This window comes from Ranitomeya variabilis, chromosome 3, assembly GCF_051348905.1.
Source record: "Ranitomeya variabilis isolate aRanVar5 chromosome 3, aRanVar5.hap1, whole genome shotgun sequence".
NCBI classification, from domain to species: domain Eukaryota; kingdom Metazoa; phylum Chordata; class Amphibia; order Anura; family Dendrobatidae; genus Ranitomeya; species Ranitomeya variabilis.
In genome coordinates, this window is record NC_135234.1 from 582108098 (window position 1) to 582123985 (window position 15888).

Genomic DNA, 15888 nt, shown 5'->3' on the forward strand with positions numbered 1-15888 from the left:
GCACCACTGGGTGGATCGCAATTCTACCCACAGCTGTTAGGGCCACATGATAGCTGATCAGAACAGCTGTCATGTGCCTGAAAACATGCGGGCACAGCACCAGAGACCGCATCAAAGATGGTGAGGCGACCTAGAACATACCTATACATCATAGGTTGTAAAGAGATTAAAAAAGGTTTGCAGTACAGGAATTTTAGAGATTAAAGGAACTCTGTCACCTGAATTTGGAGGGAACAATTTTCAGCCATAGAGGCGGGGTTTTCGGGTGTTTGATTCACCCTTTCCTTACCCGCTGGCTGCATGCTGGCTGCAATATTGGATTGAAGTTCATTCTCTGTCCTCCATAGTACATGCCTGCATAAGGCAAGATTGCCTTATGCAGGCATGTACTACAGAGGACAGAGAATGAACTTCAATCCAATATTGCAGCCAGCATGCAGCCAGCGGGTAAGGAAAGGGTGAATCAAACACCCGAAAACCCCGCCTCTATGGCTGAAAATTGTTCCCTCCAAATTCAGGTGACAGAGTCCCTTTAAATTAAACTATAGCACCTATGGCATTTGTATATATTTACATTCTTCTTTATTAATGTAGAGGAAAAATAATCAAGTTTTAATGGAGCCAATAAGGAGCCAAATCTTATAGGTTTTAATGTTTCTTCACCTTTCTGTATGCTCCAGTGCAGTGGTTGGCTAAAAGGACAAGTGAAAATAATTGTGTCAACGACATCACAAGGTGTGAATTAGGCCTGGTGATGACTAAGCATCAGTTCCCCAATCTATATATATAGAAGACTTTATGTCCACTGGGACCAGTACAGTAATTCCACAGCAGTGTAACACTTATGCGAGTGAGGAAATGCTTGTATATTATACTGAATTAATAGTTGACAAACTGTGTTAATATAATCTCAACGGTATTGATATTCTAATCTTGTTTAATTAACAAAAAAATAATTAAGTTAATTAAGTAGGAAAATGCCGTAGCTGATATTAACAATGCACAAGCACATCTTTCCATTGTGAATTCACCATACTCAAAGTTCTTTTAAAAGATAGGAAGCTAAGGTAGATCTAATCAAGGAATAATGTAAAGGTACCGTCACACTCAGCGACGCTGCAGTGATATAGACAATGAGCCGATCGCTGGAGCGTCGCTGTTTAGGTCGCTGTAGAGATGTCAAACACAGCAGCTCCAGAACGATGCAGGAGCGATCCTGTGACGTAGCGGTGACTCACTTATCATTCTTGCTGGTTTTTAGCTCCATGTAAAACATTGCTGGCATAGTTGCTTTTGCTGTCAAACACGACGATACACGCCGACCTGACGACTAAATAAAGTTCTGAACTTCTAGCTCCGACCAGCGATATCACAGCAGGATCCAGATCGCTGCTGCGTGTCAAACACAACGAGATCACTATCCAGGACGCTGCAATGTCACGGATCGTTGTCGTTCTCATTGTAAAGTTGCTGAGTGTGAAGGTACCTTTAGTCATTACAGACATCTATATGATAAATGGCGGAAAAATAAATATTAGGAATTGCATGGCTACAGATATAGCAGGGCTGAAACTCAAAATAAACTCATCAAAACTGCATTGCTTGAGTTGTCTGTGTCCATGAGTTAGGAGAATGGTGTACGAAAATATATAATATATTGAGAGATCTTGATGAGTTGCCAAATTATAAAGGTCTTTTTAAATAGCCGTTTGAGGGTGTTTGATTTCCAACCTAGCTAAAGCTACATTATTAAAGAGAATCTGTCAGCAGGTTTTTGCTATGTAATCTGCAGACAGTTTAAGGAAGGGGTTGAGACACAGAAATCAGAGATCTGTAACTTATTAAGCTATGTGCTGTTGCTTCACTATAATGAAGGTTTATCACCAGAAGATTATCACAGCTCTGACAGCAGTGCATATCAGCCCTGGTCTGACCACCATCCCTTCTCTGATAAGCAGCTCACTATTGATAGACAATGTACACAGAAATCTGTGGTGTGAGTGGGGTTATCGTTCTGAGCTCTGCTTCATGCTACTTCTAAGAACTTTGATTGTGTCACAACTACTCCACCCAGAAAATTAAACAATACATTATTGAAATCAAGGTCTCCGTTCTTACATTATATTTATCTAAGATTAAACAGCTGGTGACAGATTGCCTTTAGGGGCCGTTTTATTCTTGTTACCAGTATAATAGCATCTAGGGCAAATGTCTCTAAAAATGATATGACAGGCAGCAATAAAGCAAAAATAAAAACAAAGCTAAAATACATGTACCCATATCACCCCTACCTTTCCTGGCCTACATTCCTGATTCTCACATTTGTTCTTCAGCTTACGTTGACTGCAGCATCACAGATCGTATGCCCCACATGACATGCTGTATACACTGAGGGCACAAATAATCTGTGGCGGTCAGTGGGCTATGATGTCTGCAGTGAAAGTAAGCAGACGACCAGCGGGGAGAATATCTTATTTTCTAATTTCAGCCTGAGGTTCAATTTCTAATTATCTTGGACAGGCTCTTTATGGCTAGAACTATACGACAACCTGTGAGCATGAGACATAAGGCCACAATTTGCGGTACTACGTCTAATCTAATGAAAGTGAACATGGTCAATCCGCAAGTTACCTCAAACAATTAAGGACAGTCATAGAAATCCAAATTTGTTGGATTTTAGAGTGACAACCTTCACTAAAATTCCCCTCAGTGTGTTTGATTTCTTTTCTACCAATTTAGAAAACTTTGTACAAGTATATTATTGCCTAAATTATTCTGCTATATCCAATATGCTATAACTAGAGATGAACAGATCTGACAAAATAAAAATTTAGCAAAAATCAGATTTTCCTGAAAATTTTAAGGAAGTTATCCACAGTTTGGACAACTTCTTGTCATACCCCTTGCTTGGCCTATAAAAACCTATACTCACATCCCGTGCTGGCGCCATTCCCATGGTGTCTGCAGTTGCTCTTCCTGGGGCTCTTTTGAGGTAACACATGACCCTGGTGCCCAAACAGCGCTGGCATCACTGTACCCGCCTGCGGACAGATCAAACATGAGGCAGAAATCAGAGATCAGCTACAGCCAGGACTTCCTCTTCATGATCGATTTGTCCAAAGGCGGAGAGAGTGATGCCAGTGCTGATTGGCGGCTAAGTCACGTAACACAACACTGCAAGAAAACCCCTGCGAGAGTCACTGCCAACACTGTGGCAACGGCAACGGCATGGGAGGTGAGTATTAGCTTTATTATTTTATTGGCGTCAAACATTTTGATCAAGATGGGGAGGTCCTATTAGTGAACAACCCCTTTAATTTGCAGTGAAGTTATTCTCTGGAAATTGAATGCACTTTATGCTGCTCTGGAGTTCATAATGTCACTAAATGTGATGCAAAGTGGCACATGGAGGTACAACATTGCAGCATGGTCCAGATATTATTGCCCAGAACATGCTCTTTGCTTGTCCACAGCAAAAGATAAACCAAGAACAAAAAGTAATACAGTAATAACTGTTTTTAATGATAATTTGTCACCAAGTTTTTTCTACTCCATCTGAGAGCAGCATGCTGTAGGAGCAGAGACCCTAATTCCAGTGATGTAACACTTACCTTTTTAGTTTCTGCTGTTTTGATAAAATCTCTGTTATCTGCTTGAGATCTGCCAGTTCCCTAAATGCTGAGCTCTATATAACCCATCCACACCTCTGATTGACAGCTGTATGTGAATATTGACAATAGGCAGAACGTGTTAAATCAGAAGCTAGAGTATGATTTTGCAGAAATCATGAATATGAATGAGTATATGATAGCAGGTCTAGTAGTCTTCTATTGATAATTTCCTCCTGCTTACAATAAAGTGATCAAAACTACAAAAACAGCACTGTAAGTGACACATTGCTGAAACCAGGTTCTCTGTCTTTCCACGTACGGCACTCAGATTAAGTGGCAAACAGTGACAGAATCTATCTAAAATTTCTTATAACTTTACTCACAGCTTCTTAAAATCTTTATATTAGCAATCATGACAAACGTGCAAAAGCACAAACACTTTTTGGCCTTAAAATAGTCTTTGTTCACAGCGTATCTACAAATAAACCAGTCTATTTAAAAGCAAGAAAAGCCAATCCAATTCTTGTATCAAGCTTGAGACATCACCGTAAAAGTGACTGTGGCTCGAAGGAGCAGTAACGTAGTAAATTTAATAAATACAATATGTAAGGAGATAGACTGGACCGTAGGTACCTGCATGCCGGGTCTGGAACTGAAAGGGCTGCATCCTCTGTTCCCGGGGGGAAGCTTTAGAGATGTGGACCTTCCCCTGCAGCCTGGGGGAAGCCCTAGTAAAACAGAGCTTTGTGCTGTCCCAGGGGGGTGGGGACATCCTGAAATGGGCGCACAGCGCTGGGAGGATAAGAGAAGGAAGCTCGCAAAGCAGAGTAGTTTGGCACCGACGGAAGACAGCGCAGAGAGCAGCACGCTGAGCGGTGAGCGGCGCCCCTGCCTCCCCCACCAGAGGGTACCGGTGTGGAGATGGGCCATATAGAAGGAGTCCCGGTCGCCAACAGAGAGCCATGCAGAGCAGAGCCGTGCAGAGCCAAGCTGTGCAGAGCAGAGACTTGCAGAGACAAGCCGTGCAGAACAAAGCCGTGCAGAGCAGAGCCGTACAGAGCCGATTCAGCAGAGCAGAGCTGTGCAGAGCTGTGCCATCAGAACAGAGATAACCCGGGTGCTTTTCCCAGTGTGATAGTGAGTACCGCACATGCTCTGCCTAAAGGTGACTGCATACTTGACAGACCCCTGCATATAGGCCCACTGTTTGCGGATGACCGACTGTCAGCTCCCCATTACCCCCCACGCTAAGAGGTGACTAAGAGTCTAGTTGAAGGAAGAGACTCAACTGAGTGTGTGACTCAGAGAGAGAGAGAGAGATGGACGGCTAGGCCCGAGTCCCTCTATCAAGGTCTTGTGTATGCCGCGGAGTGAGGCTTTGTTCCCCCTAGTGGATGCAGACCCGTGCTTGCCACCTTTAAGCACGGGGTACTACCCGCTACACAGAGACTATGTCGTGACAACACGCGCCGCTGTTGGATTCCTGCCTGTCCCAGACCACGCTGAGATACCACGTGACACTGTTGTCGGTGCAGCCGTTGGAACCTTGAACTTCCTCAAATCAGAAGACTACAGTCCGATAAGTTTAACCTCTGTATTACTGAAATTTCATTCATCCCTAACCTACCCTGCCATCCTCCCAGTTCTGCCCCATTCCTTACCCTCACCCCTCAACCCCCTTCTCCCTGCGAGGAGTATTGTTCTGTGTTAAATAAATACCTTAACTCTTGATCTGCCTAAAGTCCATGACCACATCCCGCGTACCTGCTAGCATCTTACAAATAGAGAAATTTTAATAGTCAACTACATGATTTCCAATGTAGAAACAATAGTAATCCTCATATAAAATATTTGATCCCTTCAAACCTGCATGTCATACACCCATAGCGACACAGAAGGAGCATCACAGTCAAAATTAATAAAATATACAAATTGTATTACATAATGCTGATAAAAGTTAATATACAAAATACAATGAAAAAAGACAGAATTGGTACACTCTGTCACACATGGAACATACAAACAGTGACAGAAATACTAAGAGATAAGACCATTATATCAAACTAAAGTAAATGCTCAAATAGTACCATGAACATAGATATCCGCATAAAGTCATAGTAAAAAGGTTGTAATCCTTATCACTAACTAGTTAATATGTTAAATGATGTTGCTGATATACAGTAGATACTCCTGACAAAACTTCAGTGGGGTTGAAATGCGTGCCGAGGTGTGGTTACAGACCATTTGTCCTCATCATGGCCACAGGTAATGGATCTTAGGATCTATTGACATTACTCAACTTTGGTAATGTGTGTGTTAGGGGTCGAATTCCCACTTCTGCACAGGGGGAATCTCGGGCCATCTCCGCTGCGGTCTCCCATTCTACTCCTGCGCAGTGGAGGCTGCTCAGTGGAGACGTCGGTCCCAGCGTCTCGCTCAGTCTGACTCTGTGCAAAGGGTTACTACTGCCTTTCCATCTTCTGCCATTGTAGCCAGTACTGGGCAGCGGCGAGCAGACATTTTTGGGACTAAGTCCTGCCTTTCCCCTTCTGAGCATGCCCAGGGTAAGATCTCTCGTCGGAGATCAAGGGTCACATGCTTAGATACTGCAGCTAATCCCATTGGTCCTCTAGGAAGGTCCTGAAGGTGCTCAAGTTCTGTGGCAGCCTCCCATTGGTCCTTCTGAGAAGGTCCTGTACTTGCTGCAGCTATAAAAGTTTTGCATGACCGCATGGCCATGCGCTAGTATCAATCCAAGTTATGTGCGTTGCGCCAGTATGGTAATGTGTGTATGTATTCAGGGACCCGGCTGAAATAAGCCCCTAGAATACCGGCACCTCCGATGAGGAGATTGTGTGCTTGCATGATCACTGACTGCTATCAGTTTGGCAGTTAGCTTGTGCTCCTGTGAGTCTAACAGGGCGCAGTGCTTTCCTTTCATGGCTACTCTGTGAAGTAACAGAGCTAGCCTACACCCCCAAATAGTGCCACCATTAGTGTTGAGCGATACCGTCCGATACTTGAAAGTATCGGTATCGGAAAGTATCGGCCGATACCGGCAAAGTATCGGATCCAATCCGATACCGATACCCGATACCAATACAAGTCAATGGGACTCAAGTATCGGACGGTATTCCTGATGGAAACTCTCCTTCAGGCCCTGGGATCCATATTAATGTGTAAAAGAAAGAATTAAAATAAAAAATATTGCGTCGCCCATGTGACCGCGACGTGACCAATCAGAAAGCCGGAACGTAATTTTAAAATCCTGAAGGACCTAAAATTACGTCACGGCTTGCTGTGATTGGTCGCGTCGTGGCCACATGGGCTGCACGCGACCAATCACAAGCCGGGACTTCACGTAAGGAAGGAAACGCGCGAATTTTAAGCAAACAACGCTGCCGGTTCCCTCGGTGAGGTCCAGGCTGCGTCGGAGAGGTGAGTATAGCAATATTTTTTATTTTAATTCTTTATTTTACACATTAATGTTGTTTCGATACCGATACCCGATACCACAAAAATATCGGATCTCGGTATCGGAATTCCGATGCAGCAAATATCGGCCGATACCCGATACTTGCGGTATCGGAATGCTCAACACTAGCCACCATTCACTAGCAGCAGGTTCCTCCTGCACGGTGGACCCCGGGCTGCGAACGCACCAATAATAATAAACATCTATATTTACTCGGTGCATTCCGCTAGCCTAACAGTGTGTTAGCTCACCGAGACAATTAGATCATCGCAACTATCCATATTTTTGCACATATAGCTATGACTGTGTGGCCACATATCTACCTATGAGCATCTGCTGTATATCAGCAACAACATTTAACATATTGGCTACAAACTTTTTACTATGACTTTATGCTGATATCCGTGTTCATGATGCTATTTGAGCATTTGTTTCAGTAGGATATACTGGTCTGATCTCTTAGTATTTCTGTCACTGTTTGTATGTTACATGTATGACAAAGTATGTACCACGCCTGTAATTTTTTCATTGCATTTTGTAGATTAACTTTTATCAGCATTATGTAATACAATTTGTATATTTTGCTATTATTAATCATGTTGCTCCTTCTGTGTCACTATGGGTATATGTTTTCCAATGTGCTGTACAAAGTACAGTAGATAGTGGAAGTGCATTGAACAGCAAGGTTTGATTGCTGCTGAGGGGAAAGAGAAAGAAAAAAAAAACATTTTCTTTAAATCTTCAGCTAAGGCTACTTTCACACTAGCGTTTTTTTGCATACGTCGCAATGCGTCGTTTTGGCGAAAAAACGCATCCTGCAAAGTCGTCTGCAGGATGCGTTTTTTCCCCATAGAATAACATTAGCTACGCATTGCGACGTATTGACACACGTCGCAACCATTGTGCGATGGTTGCGTCATGTTGTGGTGGACCGCCGGCCGCAAAAAACGTTACATGTAAAAATTCTGTGCCGACGGTCCGCCATTTCCGACCGCGCATGTGCGGCCGGAACTCCGCCCCCACCTCCCCGCACACCACAATGGGACAGCGGATTCGTGGAAAAACAGTATCCACTGCCCCCGTTGTGCGGCGCTTGCACAGTATGCGTCAGTACGTCAGGCCGACGCAGCGTGACCGCCCCGTACCGACGCTAGTGTGAAAGTAGCCTTAGCGAGTGTGAACGAGCTGAGTGTGACCTGATCGTAAGTGTGAATGGCGGTAAGTGTGACTTGAGATTCAGTGAAGAGGTATTTGGAAAACCTTTAACAAATACCTGTGTGAATTGGTGTCAGTTGCTGAATTGGGAGTAGCTATATTCACAAGGGGTTAATTTAGTGTGGGGGCTCATAATCAAGAGTTTATAAGGGGCAGCTGGTTGGGGCTCAAGCCCTTTTTGGAAATGCGTTGAACAGCAAGGTGGATTGCTGCTGAGGGGAAAGAGAAAAAAAATTCTTTAAATCTTCAGCTTAGCGAGTGTGAGCGAGCTGAGTGTGACCTGAGCGTAAGTGTGAATGGCGCTAAGTGTGACTTGTGATTCAGTGACTTTGGATTCAGGGAATTTCCAAGGGAGGAATTATTGAATTGCTGTCTCTATTTTATTGATGCTTTGCATTTATTTTTTATTTAACTTTTCGGTCTGCTGCAAGTCCCATTAGGAAATGTGCTCCACTATTGATAATGCCATCCAGTGTACATCTTGTCACATGTATGCAATCCTTGATCAGCCGGTCGAGGGTGCATACTGCTGTGTGAGATGTGAGCATGTAATGCATTTGGAAACCCAGATTCTGAATCTAAATGTACAGCCGGCAACACTGAGATCCATTGACAATATGGAAAGGAGTCTTCTGCTCACTGAGCAGACGCTCAATGGGATAGATGAGGGGGGATGGTAGAATGGAGCTGCAGGACAGTGAAGCAGCAAGCTGGGTGACTGTTAGAAGGCTGGGTAGAGGGAAGAATGCCAAGGAAGCTAGTCCTGATCTGGCACACCCCAATAAGTATGCTAAGTTGGCAGATGAGAAGGGTGCCAGTACAGGGGTAGAACTGCTGCAGCCAGGCATGTCCTCTGAAAGCCGGAGGAGTGTCTGCTCCAGTTAGGAGGGAAATAGGAGAGCAGGGCAGGCCAGACAGGTGCTGGTAGTGGGGGACTCAATTATTAGGTGAACAGATAGGGCAATCTGTCACAAAGACAGGGATCGTCGAATGGTGTCATGCCTACCTGGTGCTCGAGTCTGACACATCGCTGAGCAGGTTGGCATATTACTGGGAGGAGCTGGTGAGGACTCAGCTGTCATGGTGCACATTGGCATAAATGACAAAGTTAGAGTTAGGTGGAATGTCCTTAAAAACGATTTCAGGGAATTAGGCTGCAAGCTTAAAGCAAGGACCTCCAACGTGGTATTTTTCGAAATACTGCCTGTACCACATGCCACGCCAATGGGAGATTATGGAGGTTAATTAGTTGCTCAAGAATTGGTTTTAGAAGGAGGGGTTTGGGTTCTCCTGCAGAACTGGGCCAACTTCTCAATTGGCTGCAGGTTCTACGCTAGGGACGGGCTGCACCTCAATGGGGACAGTGCAGCTGTGCTGGGGGAGAAAATGGCTAGAAGGTTGGAGAAGTGTTTAAACTAGGGATTGGGGGAGGGTATTCATTTTATAGGAGGGGAAGATAGTGCAGATAGAGACCTGGGAACAAATAAGGAAGTAGGGGGTGGCGGTGGCATGGGGGTGGGGTTAGAACAGTTAATAATTTAAGAAAGAATAGAGGTACAGAGAGATACATAAATTGTATGTATACTAATGCCAGAAGCCTCGCCAACAAAATGGACGAATTAGAATTAATGTTGTTGGAGCATAATTATGACATGGTGGGGAGATCTGAAACGTGGCTGGATGAGAGCCATGACTGGGCTGTTAACTTGCAGGGCTATAGTCTGTTCAGAAATGACCGTACAAGTAAGTGAGGGGGAGGGGTGTGTCTATATGTAAAATCATCCTTCAAAAACCCATCCTGCGTGATAATATAGGTGAATCTAATGAAAATGTAGAGTCCCTGTGGGTGGCGATAAGGGGAGGGGGAAAAATAATAAATTATTGATAGGGGTTTGCTACCGTGTTTCCCCGATAGTAAGACACCCCCGATAGTAAGACGTAGTGGGGGTTTTAGCGGGGTCGGCTAATGTAAGACGCACCCCCGAAAGTAAGATATAGTATTGTACGTTGGAAAAATATAAGCCGTACCGGTACCTTTTGCTGCATTAACTGCGGGATGCGGACGATTCAGCGAAGGCTTCACTGGTAACCAGGGTAAACATCGGGTTACTAAGCGCAGGGCCGCGCTTAGTAACCCGATGTTTACCCTGGTTACCAGTGTAAATGTAAAAAAAAAAAGAAAAAAAGTGAGGTGTCATATCTTGTTTTTTCCAGAGGTGATTTTGGAGTTTTTGGGCTGTCGGGACAGAATACAGTGGCTCTTCCTTTGCCTTTTGGTGTTTTTAATCCTTCAGAAAGATACTGTTGACTTCCATCTCCAAGTTCTAATCGTCGCTTCGCCGGAGGGCGCCCCAGTGCAGGCTGCAGTAGGCCGGCTCTGGCGGCGGGTCCATGCGGGGTGGAGTAGATGAAGCTGGCCGCTGCTTGCTGCTCCGGAGCGCACAGTCCGTGCGGGGGATGGTGCACCGGGCCGGGGGAGGACAGGACGTGCAGGTATCCGCCGCCTCCTGCACAGACCACAGCGCCGCCCCGGCCACGAACCCCCCGGAGAAGCTGGAGCATTTGTCGGGGAGCAGCAGCTGGTCGTGCCCGAGGTGGCTTCCCTTTCTCATGGTACGGAGCCGCTGCCTTCTCCGCTCTCCTCGTGAGGCGGATTGTACGGCTGTGTGTGCTCGGGCCCCAGCTCCGACCTTCGCACGCAAACCGCATCCCTTCATTCATTGTCAGCTTCCTGGAGCCATTTTTCAGCCGCGGCAGTGGCAGGGAGGTCGGAGCTGGGGCCCGAGCACACACAGCCGTACAATCCGCCTCCCCCGGTGCTCGATAGCCCTCCGACGAGCTCACCTCAGCACCGAGGGGACCTGCTCTAACTGCAGCCCCGGCTATTTGTAGGGTGCAGGCCGGGCAGTGCGGATTACTGGGGTCACAAGGAGGAGAGCGGAGAAGGCGGCGGCTCCGTACCATGAGAAAGGGAAGCCACCTCGGGCACAACTAGCTGCTGCTCCCCGACAAATGCTCCAGCTTCTCCGGGGGGTTCGTGGCCGGGGGCGGCGCTGTGGTTGGCGCAACAGGCGGCAGATACCTGCACGTCCTGTCCTCCCCCGGCCCGGTGCACCATCCCCCGCACGGACTGTGCGCTCCAGAGCAGCAAGTAGCGGCCAGCTTCATCTACTCCACCCCGCATGGACCCACCGCCAGAGCCTGCCTACTGCAGCCTGCACTGGGGCGCCCTCCGGCGAAGCGACGATTAGAACTTGGAGATGGAAGTCAACAGTATCTTTCTGAAGGATTAAAAACACCAAAAGGCAAAGGAAGAGCCACTGTATTCTGTCCCGACAGCCCAAAAACTCCAAAATCACCTCTGGAAAAAACAAGATATGACACCTCACTTTTTTTTCTTTTTTTTTTACATTTACACTGGTAACCAGGGTAAACATCGGATTACTAAGCGCGGCCCTGCGCTTAGTAACCCGATGTTTACCCTGGTTACCAGGGGACTTCGCATAGTTGGTCGCTGGAGAGCTGTCTGTGTGACAGCTCTCCAGCGACCACACAGGTTTTTTTTCCAATGTAAGACACCCCCCCGAAAGTAAGACATAGTGGGACTTTTGAGTGGTAAAAGAATGTAGGACGCTGTCTTACTATCGGGGAAACACGGTATAAGTCTCCAAAAATAATGGAAGCAACAGAGAATATCCTCATAAAGCAAATACATGAAGCAGCGACTCAAGGAGAAGTCATTATTATGGGGGACTTCTACTACCCTGAAATAGATTGGGGAGCAGAAACCTGCAGTTTCAGCAAAGGTAATCGGTTTTTGACAACTATGAGAGACAATTACCTTTCACAACTGGTTCAGGACCCAACAAGAAGGGGGCACTGCTAGAACTAATATTAACCAACAGGCCAGACCGCATATCAAATATAAGGGTTGGGGGTTACTTGGGGAGTAGTGATCACAAAATAATAAGTTTTCGTGTATCCTTTAATAAGATGTGTAGTAGAGGGGTGACAAGGACACTAAACTTCAGGAGGGCAAATTTCCAACGGATGAGAGAGGATCTTAGTGCAATTAACTGGGACGATATCCTGAGACATAAAAATACACAAAGAAAATGGGAGACGTTTATTAGCATCCTGGATAGGACCTGTGCACAGTATATACCGTATGGGAATAAACATACTAGAAATATGAGGAGACCAGTATGGCTAAATAGAGCTTTAAGGGGTGCAATAAGTGACAAAAAGAAAGCTTTTAGAGAATTAAAGGAAGTAGGTAGTGATGAGGCATTAAATAAATACAGAATATTAAATAATTTCTGCAAAAAGCAAGTCAAGGCAGCAAAGATTGAGATAGAGAGACTCATTGCCAGAGAGAGTAAAAATAATCCCAAAATATTCTTTAACTACGTAAATAGTAAGAAACTAAAAAATTATAGTGTTGGCCCCCTTAAAAATAGTCTGGGTGAATTGGTGGATGAGGATGAGGAAAAAGCCAATATGCTATATGACTTTTTTCATCAGTATTTACACAAAAAAATTCCATGGCAGACAATATGATCAGTGATAACGAAAATTCCCCATTAAATGTCACCTGCTTAACCCAGCAGGAAGTACGGCGGCATCTAAAAATCACTAAAATTGACAAATCTCCGGGCCCGGATGGGATACACCTCCAAGTACTGCAGGAATTAAGTACAGTCATTGATAGACCATTATTTTTAATCTTTAAAGACTCCATAATAACAGGGTGTGTACCACAGGACTGGCGTATAGCAAATGTGGTGCCAATATTCAAAAAGGGGACAAAAACTGAACTTGGAAATTATAGGCCAGTAAGCTTAACCTCTACTGTGGGTAAAATCCTGGAGGGCATTCTAAGGGATGCTATACTGAAGTAGCTGAAGAGGAATAACCTCATGACCTAATATCAACATGGGTTTACTCGGGACCGTTCCTGTCAGACAAATCTGATCAATTTCTATGAAGAGGAAAGTTCTGGACTGGACCAAGGGAACCCAGTTGATGTAGTGTATATGGACTTTTCAAAAGCTTTTTATACGGTGCCACACAAAAGGTTGATACATAAAATGAGAATAATGGGGATAGGGGAAAATATGTGTAAGTGGGTTAAGAGCTGCCTCAGGGATAGGAAACAAACAGTGGTTATTAATGGAACACACTCGGACTGGGTCGCGGTTAGCAGTGGGGTACCACAGGGGTCAGTATTGGACTCTCTTCTTTTTAACATATTTATTAATGATCTTGTAGGCAGCAGAGTAGAATTTCAATATTTGCAGATAACACTAAACTCTGCAGGGTAATCAATACAGAGGAGGACAATTTTATATTACAGGAGGATTTATGCAAACTAGAAGCTTGGGCTGATAAATGGCAAATGAGCTTTAATGGGGATAAATCTAAGGTCATGCACTTGGGTAGAAGTGATAAGATGTATAATTATGTGCTTAATTCTAAAATTCTGGGCAAAACCGCCAAAAAAAACGCCTGGGAGTATGGGTGGATGACAAACTCACATTTAGTGGCCAGTGTCAGGCAGCTGCTACAAAGGCAAATAAAACAATGGGATGCATTAAAAGAGGCATAGATGCTCATGAGGAGAACATAATTTTACCTCTATACAAGTCACTAGTTCGACCAAACTTAGAATACTGTGTACAGTTCTGGTCTCTGGTGTATAAGAAAGACATAGCTGAACTAGAGCGGGTGCAGAGAAGAGCGGCCAAGGTTAATAGAGGACTGGAGGGTCTGCAATACCAAGATAGGTTATTACACTTGGGGCTATTTATTTTGGAAATACGAAGGCTAAGGGGTGATCTTATGTTAATGTATAAATATATGAGGGGACAGTACAAAGACCTTTCTGATGATCTTTTTAATCATAGACCTGAGACAGGGACAAGGGGGCATACTCTACGTCTGGAGGAAGGAAGGTTTAAGCATAATAACAGACGCGGGTTCTTTACTGTAAGAGCAGTGAGACTATGGAACTCTCTGCCATATAATGTTGTAATGAGTGATTCATTACTTAAATTTAAGAGGGGACTGGATGACTTTCTTGAAAAGTATAATGTTACAGGGTATATACACTAGATTCCTTGTTAGGGGGTTGATCCAGGGAACTAGTCTGATTGCCGTATGTGGAGTCGGGAAAGAATTTTTTTCCCCAATGTGGAGCTTACTCTATGCCACATGGGTTTTTTTGCCTTCCTCTGGATCAACGAGTTTGGGCATGTTAGGTTAGACTATGGGTTGAACTAGATGGACTTAAAGTCTTCATTCAACCTTAATAACTATGTTACTATATGCATAACATACAAGTTAGAATATGATCCAACAAGTTATCCAAAACAATGGGCTAGCAAGAAATGTCGGACAGCAAGTATTCAAATAAAATTACCTTTATTTCACAAATGTGGCAAACAGTGGTATTATTAAAAATCAAGTTAGAATATGATTTGCATACATCATACAATAAAGGCAACATCATTGTATAGCATTAGATTAAAAATGGCAAATCAACCTGTGGTCTAATTACTTGCTCCTTTTCCATTTGCACATTACTTTTACATACACAGCCATTAGGCCATGTGCACACGTTCAGTATTTTTCGCGTTTTTTCACTATAAAAACGCGAAAAAAACGTGAAAAAAACGCTAACATATGCCTCCTATTATTTACAGTGTATTCCGCATTTCTTGTGCAAATGTTGCATTTTTTTCCGCGAAAAAATCGCATTGCGGAAAAAAAGCAACATGTTCATTAAAAATGCGGAATTGCGGGGATTCCGCACACCTAGGAGTGCATTGATCTGCTTACTTCCTGAACAGGGCTGTGCACACCATACGGGAAGTAAGCAGATTATGTGCGGTTGGTACCCAGGGTGGAGGAGAGGAGACTCTCCTCCACAGACTGGGCACCATATAATTGGTATAAAAAAGAATTAAAATAAAAATAGTCATATACTCACCCTCTGATGGCCCCCAAAGTGTTCCCGCCTCTCAGCGCTGCATGCTCTCTCTTCCGTTCCTATAGATGCTCTGTGTGAAGGACCTGCGATGACGTCGCGGTCTTGTGATTGGTCGCGAGACCGCTCATGTGACCACTCACGTGACCGTGACGTCACCGAAGGTCCTGCATGCACCATCTATAGGAACAGACGCTGCTGAGGAGATCGGCTGTCTGCAGGTGAGTATAACCATTTTTTTTATTTTTTTATTATTTTATTATTTTTAAACATTCTGCATAGGCAGCATCTATAGCAAAAAGTTTGTCACACTTGCTTGACAAGTGTGACCAACCTGTCAGTTTTCCAAGCAATGCTACAGATCGCTTGGAAAACTTTAGCATTCTGCAAGCTAATTTCGCTTGCAAAATGCTAAAAAAACGCGAAAAAAACGGGAAAAAAACGCAAAAAAAAAAGCGGATTTCTTGCAGAAAATTTCCAGTTTTCTTCAGGAAATTTCTGCAAGAAATCCTGACGTGTACACATGGCCTTACTCGGGACACAGCAGGGGCACATGTATAAGATTATCTCAGCATTATATTATTCCAAGATCAATTGAT